The 16,929-nt window shown below is 35.3% G+C and overlaps 1 pseudogene; it reads left to right on the top strand.

Moving 5' to 3' along the window:
* Positions 1-456: 456 nt before the first annotated feature.
* LOC149155289 (E3 ubiquitin-protein ligase PUB23 pseudogene) overlaps positions 457-16,929 on the top strand; it is a 62,095-nt pseudogene continuing 45,622 nt past the window's right edge.

The raw sequence follows: 16,929 nt of genomic DNA, 5'->3' as shown, positions 1-16,929 counted from the left end.
TCCTTCGCTCCTCGTCATAATACGGAAATGTCTCCGCCTTCAATCGTTTTCAATGCTCCCTTGCGACACCCTGGCCTTTTAATGATGACTTTGCCTTGGTTACCATGTTACTATATTTTCAAAAAGTCAATATTCTGATATGTGTGGTTACAGTTGCCTATGGACTGGATCAAAAACTTACAGCCATTAGTGTCTGCGATGAAAGCTGAAATAGTCTATTGATTGGAACGTGTGGTATTGCACACTATTTCTATATTTGACCGACCGACAACTGACTGCCTAACCTTGACAGAGCGAGTGCGTTGACATTCACAATTGTGCAGAAAGAGAAACTATATAGTCATAGACGCTAAGCTTTAATTATCTGTATATTGAAGCCTTCAGACAACAAGCCTGCCCTGAAGCGTGGTCGATCTGAATAACTGGTTATCTCGCTGTATTGATACCAACGTTACTATGTTAAGCTTCAATAACTCACCACATGATTGTTCGGAGGTGGAGGTGCCTTCTTACTTCAGGTGCCCCATATCGATGGAGCTTATGAGAGACCCCGTAACCGTTTCCACGGGCATGACTTATGATCGCGAAAGCATAGAGCACTGGATTTTTTCGTGCAACAAGAAAACGTGTCCTGCTACCATGCAGCCGCTAGAGAATTTCGATTTAACTCCAAACCACACGCTGCGTCGCCTCATTAAAGGATGGTGCCTTGCAAACAGCTCCAAGGGCGTAGAGCAAATCACCACTCCCCGGGCGCCCGTCGACTCCGATCAAATCTCCGCGTTACTTGAAGCTGCACTCAGATCTCCAGCAGTGGAACGCATCAGTGCATTGAAAAAATTGCGGTCCATTGCGCGAGAGAGCGAGGGAAACAGAAGGAGCATGGCGGCGGCCGGTTCGAGTATCGTTCTCGCATCTCTGATAAATTCGTCCTGCTGCGACGACAGTGAGAATGAAAAGTTCAGGGCTTGTGAGGAAACTTTGGGTATATTGCATCTGCTTCCTATGACCCAGCAAACTGCAAGATCTTTGTCAGAGGCAGCCTGCATTAGGTCCATGGCCTTGGTCTTGCATAAGGGAAACGCTGAAGCTAGACTTCACGCGGTTGTTTTATTGCAGAAGGTTTCCACTTGGATATCTGATTGGGAATTTATCGGCAGGGGAAAGATTGATATTTTCCAAGGTCTCCTAGAGATCATAAAGGGTGAATCCTGCCATCAGGCGATCATGGCTGCCTTGGTTGTCCTCATAGCAATATGTAAAAAGTCCAGAAAGAACAGATTAATGGCTATAGAGGCAGGCACAATATTTTGTCTGATTGAATTACTTCCAGAGGCCGAGAAGCCCAAGTGTGAAAAGATATTAGATCTGTTGGACATGCTAGTGGACTATGCAGAAGGAAGGGCTGCCATGGCTAATCACGCGATGGGCATTGCTGTAGTCTCCAAGAAGATTATTAGGGTTTCAGAAATTGCCACTCAGAAAGCAGTTCGAATTCTTTGGTCGCTTTGCACATATTCTTCAACTGCGTCGATTCTTCGGGAGGTGCTTCAGTGTGGAGCTGTGTCTAAACTTTGCATGCTTCAACAACTCAGTTGCGCAGAAAAAACGAAGCAGAAGGCGAAGGAGGTATTGAGATTGCATGCAAATACTTTTAGAGTCTCCCCTTGTCTTCCGTACCTAATGAGAACTATCATGCACAGTTTCGAAATTTGATCTGATACACCCACGCAATTAAACAGAAAGATGGCCTGAAAAAGGAAGGCATTTCCGTTGTTAGGTCAATTTTATTGAATGGGTCGGACTTTAATAATGTTACTTTTAAAAAACAAAGAAACTTGGCCGGCCCATACGGATTCGATGAGTATGAGCATCATTATTGTTATCGACATGTATATAGGCATTTCTATTTCGAAGAGGGAGAGTGCAAGATTATATATACTGTGGATATATCAAGAATGCTGTTGTTGCATCCTCAAATTCAATAGATGTGAGCTTCAAGTTTTGTTCCATTGGAGGATTGCATGTCATGAATCTGTTTAACAAATTTCGAAATTTGATCTGATACACCCACGCAATTAAACAGAAAGATGGCCTGAAAAAGGAAGGCATTTTCGTTGTTATGTCAATTTTATTGAATGGGTCGGACTTTAATAATGTTACTTTTAAAAAACAAAGAAACTTGGCCGGCCCATACGGATTCGATGCGTATGAGCATCATTATTGTTATCGACATGTATATAGGCATTTCTATTTCGAAGAGGGAGAGTGCAAGATTATATATACTGTGGATATATCAAATAGTAATGATCTTTTTGGCCCTTGGGGAGATATTTGATTATTATGAGATTATTGATGAATAATATCCTTAACCAACGAAGTTGTTTACAAGCTCGGTGGAGAGCGATATCTATTTACATTATCAAAACTTAGCCATCATCCTCTTACCAAAAGAAATTATCAATTCACTAACAAATTTGACACCACAAAAATATATGTATCAAATTATAAAAAAACAAAACATTTATTATAATAAGAATATAGTAAAATAATAAAAAAATTTCACAGTACTATACTCCTTGAAGACTATACATATATTGTTAACATTTATCATTTTACTTATTAAAACATTTATCATTTTATTTGCTAAAAAAATTCTATTCCTTCCTCTAAACACCTAAAATAATGTCAATTAACAAAATATTAAAATAATATATCTATATATATATATATATATATAATTACGATGATTTTTTCCATAAACATATATTATTCTTATCAATTTTATGAGCAACCTTACATTCAAAATATGTAATCATCTCTTCTTCTAAACCATTTTTTTTGGTATTCTTTTAATAGGTCAATAAGTGATTTAACAATGGAGAATTTCCAAGTGTTAGTTCGGAGCATACATCACACACAACAGATTTATACTCAAAGACTTAGACGACAATAGCAAAGAATAATTTAAGAGACAAACAAATGGAGAAACAACAAGATTACTTGATCAGAAAATGTGGAATAGATAAAACAATCATTGGAGAACAGAAATCACTTTGCATTACATAATAGGCCTCGACCTTGGCTTGCTTTCCTTGGCCAGAGAAATTACAAATTTATAGAGGTTGTAGAAGGATCTAGAATCCTGCATGTGTTTTAGATGGAGATCTAGAAACTAATGGCAGTGTATAAGGATCTAAAATTCTGCATGAATTTGGCTTCACACTTAACATTCTCCCACTTGAAGCCAAATAAGAGTCATGAATCAAGTCACACCGAGTCCTACCATGTCTCTACATAACTCATGTTTATTCCGTGGTAGAATCTTAGTGAGCATATCAGCAGGGTTCCTATCTGTATGAATCTTTTCCAAGGATAATTGTTGTTCCTCCAACACATGCCAGATCCAATGGTACCTTAAGTCAATGTGCTTGGTTTTTGAATGAAATGCTGGGTTTTCCACCAAGTGAATGGCACTCTGACTATCACAATATAACACATACTTGTCCTACTTTATTCCTATCTCTCCTAGGAATCGTTGCATCCACAACATCTCTTTATAAGCTTCTGTTGCAGCTATGTACTCTGCTTCTATTGTAGAGAGGGCTACTATTCTTTGTAGCCTTGACACGCAAGATACTATTGCACCTACAAATGTATACAAATAACTTGTGGTGGACTTTCTGTTGTCCATACCTCCACCATTTCTGCATCTGTAAATCCTTCAAGCACAGTCTCATCATGACCAAAACATAAACAATAATGACTAGTACCCTTGAGATACCTCAAAATCCATTTTACTGCTTGCCAATGTTGTTTGCCTAGATTGGTAAGGAACCTACTCACTACTCCCACTAAATATGCAATGTCTGGCCATGTGCATACCATGGCATACATCAAACTACCAACTGCTGAACCATAAGGAATCTTGCTCACCTCTTCTTTCTCCTTGTCATCACTAGGACATAATTCAATACTCAGCTTGAAGTGGGTTGCAAGGGGTGTACCAACTGGCTTGGCATCCTTCATATTAAACCTATCAAGCACCTTCTTGATATACTTTTCTTGTGACAACCACAACCTTTTGTTTTTCCTATCACGCATAATCTGCATGCCCAATATCTGTTGTGCTGGTCCCAAATCCTTCATTGCAAATTTGCTACCAAAATTTTTCTTCAACCTATTGATCTTATTCTTATCATGCCCAACAATCAACATGTCATCCACATATAACAATAATATGATATACTTTCCTTGATCATATCTCTTGCTATAGACACAATGGTCAACTTCCAACCTCTAAAAACCATGTTCCAATATGAATGAATTAAATTTCTTGTACCATTGTCGAGGTGTCTGTTTCAATCCATAGAGACTCTGCTTCAACCTACAAACAAGGCCTTCTTTGCCTTTTTCTATGAAGCCTTCTGGCTGCTCCATATAAATTTCTTCCTCTAATTCACCATGAAGGAAAGTAGTTTTTACATCTAACTGTTCACATTCTAAGTCTAAAGCAGCAACTAGACCAAGAATGACTCTAATGGATGACATTTTAACAACAGGTGAGAAAATTTTAGTGAAGCCAATACCTATTTTTGGGCAAAACCTTTCACTAGCAGCCTTGCTTTATACCTCTCCTTCTTTTCATCAGCTTCATGCTTAATCCTGTAAACCCATTTGTTTTGTAGAGCCTTTCTACCTTTTGGGAGGTTTACCAACTCCCAAGTTTTATTTTCCAGCAAAGAGTTCATTTCTTCTTCCATTGCTTTCTTCCATTTTTCACTGTGCTCAACTTTACAGGCTTCTTGAAAACAATTAGGCTCACCTTCATCAGTCAACAAAATATAGTTTGAAGGAGGACACCTTTGTGAAGGCTTATGAGGCCTACAAGATTTGTGAACCAACTGTGGTGGTGCATTATCGGGTTGAATCTCCTGTGAAGGTTCCTACAAAATTCCTTCTTCTTGCTGTTCATCATTTTCCACTTGTTGTTCTTTATGCTCTTGAATTTGCTGTTCATTTTCTTGTATTGGTGGTATGTTTTCCTGCTGCTCTTCAATCCTGTCAATAACCTTCTTGACCTCCAACTCACCTACAGTGCTCTTGAACATTTCTGACTCATTAAATATAACATCCTTGCTTCTAATAATTTTATGTTTGACTGAATCCCATAGACGATAACCAAAATCTTCATCCGCATATCCAAAAAATATGCATTTCATAGATTTATCATCTAGCTTAGTTCTATGTCATGTGGTTCTATAGCGTTGGATATTCTATCACCTCTAGGAAATGGTAGATTATATGGGAAATTCTATCTCTATTGCTAGAAGTGTGTCTTCCTCACTCTATCACTAAACAATCTACAAACTCTACATTAATAAGGTCTTTACATCCTCCAACAATGATGCATAACATAGCAAGGGGTGAAATATAATTTCTGGATGAAACTATAATTTCCTCCTTTGTCATTATAAATTTCTTTAAAAAATTGTGAGGTATGCTAGAGAGATTGAAAATAAAGAATTTAATAGAATAGTCATGAATATCCTTGGGAAACTACTTTTCTTCAATAGGTTGATAACCTCCTCAAACTATGTGTTTTACATGGAGTAAGTCAGAAAAATTGGCATTATGAATTACTAAATACTAATGGTTTGACATTGACATATGTTGTAGGCATCAATGTGGAGGAATCTAGATGGGAGGAAACCAAAAACTGTTAGCACAATATGATTATAATGTGTGCATTGAAGCCACACCATGTTTTTTTATAATTTTTACATATTTAAGTGAATCTTTATATATGTAGACTAATAGTAATAATAATAGAAAAATAAATAAATAAATCATAAGAGTTTATTTCATTTCATTAGAATGATATAGATATAAATACATTGTTTATGACCATTGGAATTGGAACCTTTCCCTAAAGATCAAATGTTTTGCGTGGCTGGCTTGAAAGAACAAGATTTTAACATGGGACAATCTATGTCGTAGGGGTTTCATTGGACTTGGGATATGCTTTTTATGTAAGGGGTTACTCGATGACGTGGTCCATATTTTCCTGTAGTGTCCATTTGTTGTCTCCATTTGGATTGGAGTTCTACGCATCTTAAACATTTATGAAAACTGGAATTTTACATCTATGGAAGCTTGCTTGTGGGACTAGATTTTGAGTTAGAAGGAATATTGGGCCCTTCCTTTAAACATTATAGAGGGAATTTGGAGAAGTATAAATGCAAGTATTTTTAAAAATTCTTCATTGGACGTCAATCACATATGCATCAACATATGTGCTTACCTAAACAAAATCGGTCCCATGTCCAATAAGGGACCACTGAGATGCATTCGGCTTATGAATTTTTAGAGAAAATACCCTATGGGTTTCTTTGATGAGGCTTCTAATAAAAATAGCTAATGAAGAAGGGCTTTAACATAATGAAATTTTAATTTCAACCATACTTAACCATGGTAAAACTAGTTCAACAATAGTTAACATGATCATTAATGGTCAACCATATTTAACCATAATTTATCATTGTTAATCCTTTTCATGGAACAATACTAAGGGAGAAATCACATCTACACCCCAATGAGGAGCTGGGGTCTAAACATGGTTAACAAATAATGCCTCCAAATCAAGAAGATAATTAGGCTCTACAATCAACAAAGGATCCCACTCTCTCATTACTGTTGGACAGTTGGCATTGTATGAATAATTGGAAAGTTTGTTGGCATTAATTCCTACAACATAGGAGATATGTGTTAAAAAATTCGCAGTGTATCGATGGTTGGTGGCATCCAATGTGTTGGCATTTATGTTAACATTGATGTCAAGAAAGATTAACATTGATGGCTAAGTGGAAGCAAGAAGTGAGGCGTTGATGTCAACCAAACCAGCATTAAGGTTGTTGTTGTTCGAGGGGAGTCGCATGGTTGATGCAGTGTTTTGTAGAGAATTATCATAGTAGTAGGCCTAGTGGGGAATAAATAAAAAGATGACTATGATGGTTGGGAGACCCATGATTTTGAGGCATTTATGCATTATGATATTTACTCAAATTCTCTTGGAAATAGCCTAGTTGGAAAGTTATTGGAAACATCTTTCCAATCGTATACTAAAGTATGCAAATCACCCTCTCGTTCAAAATTTATTGACAAGTCAAAGTCACTTATAGTTGCAGTGTCTAGATGCCTAGAACCCTGGGAAGCCAAGAAGCCCAAAGTCTTATTTAAAAGAAAATTAGGATAGCAGTGAGTCGAGGTTGCGGGGATAGTTCCTCGAATCTTAGTGGGGCAGAAGGTCGAACTGCAGAAGGTGGAAGCCAGAAGGTTTATTTTAAAATGTTATGGGTTTGTAATGAGCTAGTGTAGGGGGGAGCCTGGGACTCTGGAACCCTAAAAGGCCCAAAACCCCAAAGGTTTATTTAAAAGGTGGTCCAAGATGGCAAGGAACTCAGCTAGCAGGGGACAATATTTGATGGAAAGTCAATTCATAGAACCCGTAACAAGAATTTCCCAAAAGTCAAAAACCCAGAAGCACTTTCAATGGATTTCTGGGAGACATATAGTTTCGGACTATAAGTTGAATTTTCATCAAATGACGAAAGGCACACTAAGGTCAAGGTTATGTAGTGGTTTTCATGTGTTTTCATGACCAAGGGCCTCCAGGCTATTTATGAACAAAATCCATTGCACGTAAGCGTGTTAAGGACATCAGACCGAATACGAAGAAAAGAGTGCAAAGACAAGGTAACATTAGAAGTGGTGCACACTAGTGGGCCAATAACTATAAGATTACCAACCGTAAGCCTTATGAAAGCCAATTTAAAAAAACGTTAGAATCACATGGCATCAATGCTCCAACTCAATAGTATAGGCATTGTAGTGGTGCCAATAGGTGGAGGTCTACAGAAGCTGGCAGATAAAGGTTTTCAAAGGCAACCAGGTGGCCGGTGGGCCAAACACGAAGACTGCAAGACCGTAAGATGTAGGTGATCCATTTTATAAGAAGATTTAAGCATCACCACATCTGAGGTCCATCTCGATAGTGATATATGTTTAATGGCATGGAATAAGTCACAACTCATGGGAACCATGTGCCATATTTCAGAGATATGCCTGTTTGGCTATTTTCCATAACTAGGTTCAACAAATAAACGCATTGAGGACATATGTTCAGTGACTGGACACGTTTAAAACTATTTAAGAGCTTAGCTCCTTAGGCATGGATAAGTCGACAACTTTGGACAGAAGTCCTCCCTATCTTGTGGTTATGCCATAATTGGCCATGGACATAGTGGGATAAGAAGAAGCATGTGATAGCTAGGTAAATGCACACATAATAGTTGGTATCACTAGAATAAAGGAAGATAGTGAAAGTACCGGTGCAAGGCAGCAAGGACGATAATTGCACAAATTCTTTAATGGAGTCAATGGTGATAATTAAAGGATGGAGACTGAGGTAGAGAGGACCACGATTCCCAGAGGCAACATGTGACTCCATAAAAATCCTTTTTATCTCTCTTGCATGTTGAGAAGAATTGAATTGAAAATATGGCTACATGCAAAATCTCCATACCTGAGTGTTCCTCATGCCACAAATAATTAAATATAAAAGAAGGTCAGGTACTGAAGGTTAGGCCTAGATCAAGGAAGCCTTGCAGATGTACATCTCGAGCCATGTGAGCCTTAAAGAGCATCAATGAAGTGCTAGTTTGATGTTCAAATATTGTATCAAGTAGAATCCAATCCAGTGGTACTCCTTGAGTGTGCAAGTTGACTAAGATTTAATTCTCAGTATTGAGAATTACACAGGTTCCTATTCTCTGAATTAATCGTGCTACAATTGCATTTGTTGAGTAGCATAGTCAATAAAATGCTTAAGATCTCATGCTAAGAATTTAATATGGTAGTAGTGGCAAGTAACCAGATGTTACAACAGTATGGAGGGCCATTCATAGAGTATAGAATCAGGAAATGTGTTTGGCTGCGGAGATAACATCAACCATTGTGTAGAAATGAAACAAAATCTAGGACAATAATTGAGAAACTGCAGAAAAGCAACAATGTTGCTAGTGAGATGTGTAGAGAGCTCGGTCTGTGAGTGTTGCTAAGAAGAGGCCAAGTGTGCCTCGGTTGCAGAGAAAGGATGAGTTCCTGTGTACAAGAAGAGAGTCGAGAGTAAAGAGCTTTGTATGAGAATGTATGCTACTATAGAGTAGACAGAGTGTTCCGTTTGAGTGCTTCCATTTGAGTGGGTTTCTAATTAAAGCTTGGGGGTTGGTGCCTCCTACAATTTGGTGCTTGAATAGATCCAAGGAGCTACAATTTGGTGCTTGCAATAAATCCATGAAGTTGGTGCTTTAGTTGGTTCTTCTTGTAGGTTGGTTAGGTGAACACAAAAGAAGGGGGTTGGTTATTCCTTATAGTGGGTGCTAGCAAACAATCAAAGGGATGTGGTGCTTCCTGTGAGTGGCGGTCCACAAACAATGTCATGTAATAGAGTAGGAGCTCTTTTTTACATCAAATAACAAACAAGCTTTGCTGGTTTTTCTCCTGGAAGGGTTTCCATGTTAAACCTTTCTGTTTCATGTTTTTTTTACTCATTATGTTTATTCTTGTGTTGATTTATATGGATGTTGTTATCATTCATTAATTGTTGTACACAGAGTGGGCTCCCTGTTTGGATGAGAAACTATAAATTAGCATAAAAAGTTTAAATTAGCCTTAATATTGATTCACCCCCCTCTCAATATTAAAATTGTTTCCAACAATTATAGTAGATTGATCCAAGTATATCTAATAGGCTACACTTAAGGAAATATCTCAATTATATAGTAAAGAAAATGCTTTCCCTCTCAAGCAAGGACAAAAAGGGCAATAGGAAGGTTACTAGAATTTAGCTAAATGTTGGCATAAGGGTGTTACTTCTCAAACTAAAACATCAAGTCTCACCAAAAACCTTTCTTTTATAAGACAAAATATAATGCACATTAGTCATCAAGAGAAATCATGGGCATATAATTATGTGATTCAAGACTTAGCATGGGGATTGCACATGCATATTTTTTAGAGCCACTTTTAAGAATGATTCCAAATAAAAGAAATTCAGATTTTCTGTCACGAATAATTCCCAAATAAATATTTTTGGATTTTATCTTAGGAAGATTTCCAAATAAATTGATTTTAAAGGTAAATTTGGCTTAAAAGGTTATTCCTTGACTAATTTTCTAATTATGATGGCTCAACTCTAGTCAAATAATTTGGAGGGCCAATTTTGAGTGTAGGTCTAAACCACTGTGCTACTCTCCCTACCATGTGGTTTTATAGCTTCAAATATTCTATCATCACTAGGAAATGGTGGATTAGATGGCAAATTCTATTTCCATTCCTAGAAGTGTGTCTTGCGCACTCTATCCCTAACCAATCTACAAACTTTACACTAATAAGGTCTCTACATCTTCCAGCAATGATGGAGACCATAGTAAGGGGTCAAACATAGTTTCAAGATGCCACTATAATTTACTCGTTTATCATTAGAAATATCTTGAAAATTTTGTGAGTTACGTTAGAGAGTTTGAAAATATAGAATTTGATGGAATAGTCATGAATAAACTTTGGAAACTATTTTTCTTTCATAGGATACTAACCTCCTCAAAATATGTGATTTTTATGGAGTAAGTGAGAAAAAATGGCATTATGAATTACTAAATACTAATGGTTGTACATTGACATATGTTGTAGACATCCATGTGGAGGAATCTAGATGGGAGGAAATCGCAAAATGTTAGTGCAATATGATTATAATGTATGAATTGAAGCCACGCCATGTTTTGTATAATTTGTAGATATTTAAGTGAATATTTTTATGTGTAAATTAATAATAATAATAATAAAATAATGATAACAATTGATTGCATTTCATTAGAATGATATAGATATAAATGAAATGTTTATGACCATTGGATTCCTCTTTAAATATCTCCTAGACTCCTCATGTCGAATCATATTCTACACAATAACCCTTGCAATTTATGTATCTAACATCCCCCTTGCCCCCCCAACCCTTCAATCTGAATGGGTGTATGTGGGTCCTAACCAAAGAGATGAGGACAATTGCTAATGGTTGGATGTGATATTTGAATCTAGTGGTTTAAGGAATACCACAACTAAATGGGTAACAAAAGAAGAAGTCTTTTACTAAATGGTTGTTTAAGACTAACCACAAACTCTACAACTCATATTTAATACTTAGTTCTTCCTAAAACATTTCCAAATTTGGCTAAATTTTAAGTCCTCTAGTGATTGAAAGTGCTTACCAATACAAATTTGAACGTGACCACAAACTATTGGAACATGGCTCTATGGCTTAGCAATTCCAAAAAGATTTCCTAACAAACCTTCATGTTTGTCTCTTATACTAAGTGGGAGTTCTCTCAAATGGTGAGTTTGGGATGACCACAAACTAATGTCTATTTAAAAATGACTACAAAATGAAACACACTGAAGGATTTGTTTTTGTCTACAACATTGATTCTAACTTGACATTTGAGGCTCTAATTCTGGTCGCAGATTAGGCTCTCTTGTACATGCTTTATTCATAGGAATTCAAACTAAAAGCCTTATTGTTAATAACTTATATCATTCTCACACATGATTATTGATTATGTATGAAACATGTATCAATCATTTGAATAATAACTATGAAATAGAGAGTCAAAGTTGATGCGATAATAGTTTGATGCACCATCAAAATAATATGATATTAATGTATGTGCATTTGTTGTTGCAAATATTATGATAAGCCTCAACTCTAGTCTCTCGATGAAGCATCTTTTGAGAAATGATAAAGTAGAGTATATTCTTAATCTACATTTGCATTATATTTTCCAACTAAAGAATGATACCATTTTTTACATAAAAACCCAGGGAGAGTGCTCACGAAAGTATGATGTGTTTTTTTCAATTGATAATTGAAGTTTCCTACCAGTAGGGAATAACTGTCATCCTTTGTAACAATTTTCAGGGTTCTTTTTTTAGGAAGATAAAGAAATATTGATCTCGTGTAGGTCTCCCTAAAGCTCCTCAAATTTATCCTCCGGGGGCTTAATCATACCCATTTTCATGGCCATTTTCTTAGGTATGTCACTACGGAAGTCAAAGTGTCAATAAAGTGAATGACCCTGACTGAGAATGGGGGCACATTATGTCGGATAGTCTGCCATTGCTCCTAAATATGACTGAAATAATTAATGGCCCTTATAGCTAAGGTCTTTTGTGGTTCCTTTTCCAAGAAGAAAACATTAATGATGGGATTTGTGTCCAAAATGTTGTCGAATTCAATCCCATTTCACCAGGAAAAAACCAAATTCCTTGTACATTAGTAGAGATAATCAACTATAGAAAATCCTATGCTTAAATTTTGGATCTAAATGATGTACAAGTGATGTGAAAATGCTTATTCGAACAAGAAAACCAATTGGTTAAGAATGTGATTATGATGATTTATCAAATGATAAAGATGAACCTTCTACTACATTTATCAACCGTTATAAGGGAAATGAAATTCACTATGCCACCCATGGCTGAATGTTGCATCTTTGTTGAATCCAACCATGTTGAATAAAATGGTTACATAGCAGGTGACGATATTGATAGCGGAACGCCACTAGAATATGTTACTAGAAAATAAATGCGTTGAGACAAGAACCTTAGAACTATGCACACACAAACAAATGATTGTGGAAAGATACAGGGGAATGTCAGATATGCACACAAATATTACCATAGAGGGAAGGTGCAATAGTTAAAAATCAACATAGAATAATAGAAAAAATGCTACAGCTAACAAGGTAGACGCAGGGGGTCTACAGTGCACCCAAGTCTAAGGTTAGTGCCAGAAATCCATGGATTTTATACCAATGTCTGGCTATAAACAAAAATAAAGAACAAATATCAATTTTTTTTTCATTAGAATGATATATTCCGGATTGGCTCCGGTAAAGATCGTGCGTTTTTGCTCCATCCCATGGTACGAAAGCCTCGGGTAACACGACCGTTCAGAGCATCGGAAAAGACAGACCTTCCCGGCAGTAGGTAGATCGGACGGTCATGTAACCCCTAAAGCGGCAGAAGTTTATCGCGTCGGTAGCGGGAGCTTAAGAGCATGGTCACGTAGACGCAGAGCGAAAGAGGAGACAGCTCTTATCGGCGTAGAGAACCTCAGTTTAACACAGTCGCGACTCGCCCTCCCCCTCCGTCTAAACCCGGCGGCGCAGATAAACTTAATCGTCGACCGTCAAAATTCGTATTATGGAATAAAATTATAGCTTGAAAAAATTAAATAAAAATTAAAATATTTGAACTCTAAAATGTTGAATTGCCACATTTAACTTACTTTAACTTACTCTTATCATAAATAAAGATTCAGATGAACCACATTTAATCGTTTTAAACGTGATGGTGGAAAACTCTGACCGAATGACAGTTGGCTGTAAGACCAACCTAGTCAGCCCATACAGATGCCATATATATTAATATAATCTTATATCAATATATTTAAATAAGGTAAAAATAAATAGCTTTATAAATAAATCAATATTATTAAAACCTAGTCAAATATAACCGTTGAGTTAATAAAAATAAATAAACAATTAATAAATTAATAAATTTTATTTAAATAATATCAAACTTTTTATTTTCCTTCAGTGGTTAGATTTAACCGTTTTCTTCTAGCTGTTAGGTTGACCTATCTCCCTATTTAACCTTCTTCCTAGATGTGTTTCTTCATCATGTCCTGAAGATGAACCACACTTGTTGGTTCGAAACATGTCGACCTAAATCTCAAATATAACTTCTTCTGAAAAAATATTTTATACAAAATTAATGATGTTAAGGTTAATACCAACTTCAATACATTATTAGTAACCTTAATAACATTTATTAATGTAATAATGATATATAGTAGCATTTTATCACTCTATATTAATATTATTATATATAACCACTTATAATTTTAATAATATTGTAATAATCGTGTTATGATAATATTATTATTAATTTTATTATTAATATTAATATTATTAATTAAATTAATAGTCACAACATGTTGATATTAAGAATAATATTAATAATAGCACCATTATTATTATTAATTTTAATAAAATTAATATTAAAATTAATGTAACTAATATTAAAATTAATACTAATATCAATAATAGTAATATTATGAATATTATTAACATCGTTAAAATATTAACAATATTACTCTGCAATGAACATTCCCAAGTTCGATATGATGCCAGCTCAAATGAACGGAGGTTGTGGATCACATTATTTTTGGCACAATGTTCATACTTCCATCACTTCACCAATCATGCCATGAAGTCAGCACAAGGTTAAATGCTAATTGAATATTGTTGATGACATAGGGAGGTATAGGAGGACTCAACATGAGAATTCTATCAGATTGGCAAAGGTGGAGGAAAATGTTGACAGTATACACCACAAGATGACCATTCTAGTTAAGAGATGAACCAACATCTCCTTCTCCTCAGATGAGGGTAGTGACCAACCGACGTTGGTGCTTGGGTATTTTTCCCAAAAGCTATTATGACTCACTGAATTTTTGCTTGTAGCACTAGTAATTTGTTTTTTCTTCTCGTGTCGATGTATGTCAAGACTTGGCACAACCAACCTAATTTTATAATTTTTTATTTACAAGATGCTCTAATTAGATGAGGCCTTAACAACCTCAAGTCTCTAAAATTCTATTATTGTTCTATTTTCCCTTCAAGAAGACCATTAGCAAAAACCTTTTGGTTTATGTAATCCTCATTTGTATAATGCAAAATGTCTAACTTTCAAAAAAGAAAAAGAAAAAACATTGAAATATTACGTTATTTAATGTAATATATTAATTATTACATAAAACCAATATTAATATCACTAATATATTATTATTATTATATGAACCAAATCATCTTATTCTTAGTATTAGTAGTAGTTCTAATGGGAATTATATTAAAATCATAATATTAACATTAAATAACAATAACTTTAATAATAATAATAATTTTAGTAGTAACATCATTAATAACACTAACAATGTTACATTATTAAATGTAATACATTAACTATAATATAAAAGCACTATCAATATCATTAATGCAATAATAATATTATATATAAAAATTCATCGAATTATACTATAATAATGTTTTTTTTTAACTAAGGTTCACGATCACTTAGAGGCTACTACATCCACGGGTAGTAATCTTAGAAGATCCACATGAAAGGATCTACTGAGCAATTTATCTATTCAGGCATAACCCCAAGGGTAATGAGGAGATTTTACCTCGTCACCTCCCAAATTGGCAAGGTACTTAGCAACAAGAACTACCAATTGAGCTATCCCTTGGGGCTTTTGATATAATAATGTTATTCTTATCATCAATGTTATTATCAATATTAATGTTACTAATAAGCAATGTTGTGTGTGGACAAACATTGTCAAGCAGAGTTAATTTCAAAAAACATGGTCAACCATGATCAATAGGTCAACTATGGACAATTCATCAACCGCGATTAAATGTTGCCAAAAGTTGACATACCTAATTTGGATGGTCAATGTGTTAGTGGTTAATTATGTTGACTGATGTTAACTATGCTTTATAATGGTTATCCGTACATGAACATGTTTTCTTATTTTTGGTTATGTTGTTCAATTGTTGAACATAGTTGACATCACAATACCGCCATTTCTTGTTCATAAAAAATGACATACAATATGTTGAAAAACTACTATTATCACAATGTAATGAACAACAAATGCCATAAACATGACAAAAATAAGTCATTGCAATGTGAAAGACAATAAGTTCTAGTGAAATGCAAGAATAATATCCATCATTGCAATGTGATGAATGGTATATTCCATTGTAGTGGGAAGAACTATGAACAACGCCAAAATGTGACAAAGAGTGTCACAATCTAATGAATAATAAAGATTATTCAGATGTGTGGAATAACAAATGACATCACAACATGATCAACAATAAATGTCATTGTTGCAATGTAACCTCCATTAAACACCATTACAATGTATCCAACAACATATGGCATATGCATCATACTATGGGTTGATCATGGTTCATATACATTAACATGGTGTTAATTGTCAAACACGTTCAACCATGGTCAACAATTATCAACATGGTCATACATGGTCACAAAATATCAATGTTACAATAGAAAATCATGATCGTAATGCTCAACCATTGTAACATGGCTGACCCTAGTCAAGATCACCACATAGCCAATGTAGTCAAGCATTGTAATCACTTTCCACACAACCAATCATAGCCAACATATCTAGTATAGAAAACATGATCGACAATAATCAACCATTGCCAATTTGGTCAAACATATTCAACCTTCTTCAACCATGCTTGTAACAACTCAACAATAGTTAATGAAGGTCACCTTTGTTAACCATGGCCACCATGATCATCCATTGTCATTTGTGGTCAACCACTTTGTCAAGCATACTTAACATACTCAACCATATTCATATATTGCTAAATATTACCAACTATAGTCAACCATGTTTACTCATAGTCAGCCATAATTGGCCATAGTCAAATTGTCAACCATGCCCTTATAATCACATCCATGGTCGAACAGGATCACCATGATTAGACATCGTCAAGAAGTTAAAACCTATTTAATTATGGTCAATCTAGTTCAAAAATGGTCAACTATGATTAGCATGGTCATTAATTATCAACCATATTTCTAACCCTTGTCGAACCATTGTCAATCCTCTTCAGCCTTGTTAACCATGGTTGACCCTCTTCACACATCGTTAATCATGGTCAACCATAGTCAACAATGGTAAACCTAAGTAAACTATATACCAACTAT

The sequence above is a fragment of the Pinus tabuliformis genome, chromosome 9, assembly GCF_031772625.1.
Source record: "Pinus tabuliformis cultivar Carrire ecotype Pingquan chromosome 9, CPIR1, whole genome shotgun sequence".
NCBI classification, from domain to species: Eukaryota; Viridiplantae; Streptophyta; class Pinopsida; order Pinales; family Pinaceae; genus Pinus; species Pinus tabuliformis.
Note: the sequence above shows the minus strand (reverse complement) of the source record. Positions and strands in the feature narration are given on the sequence as shown.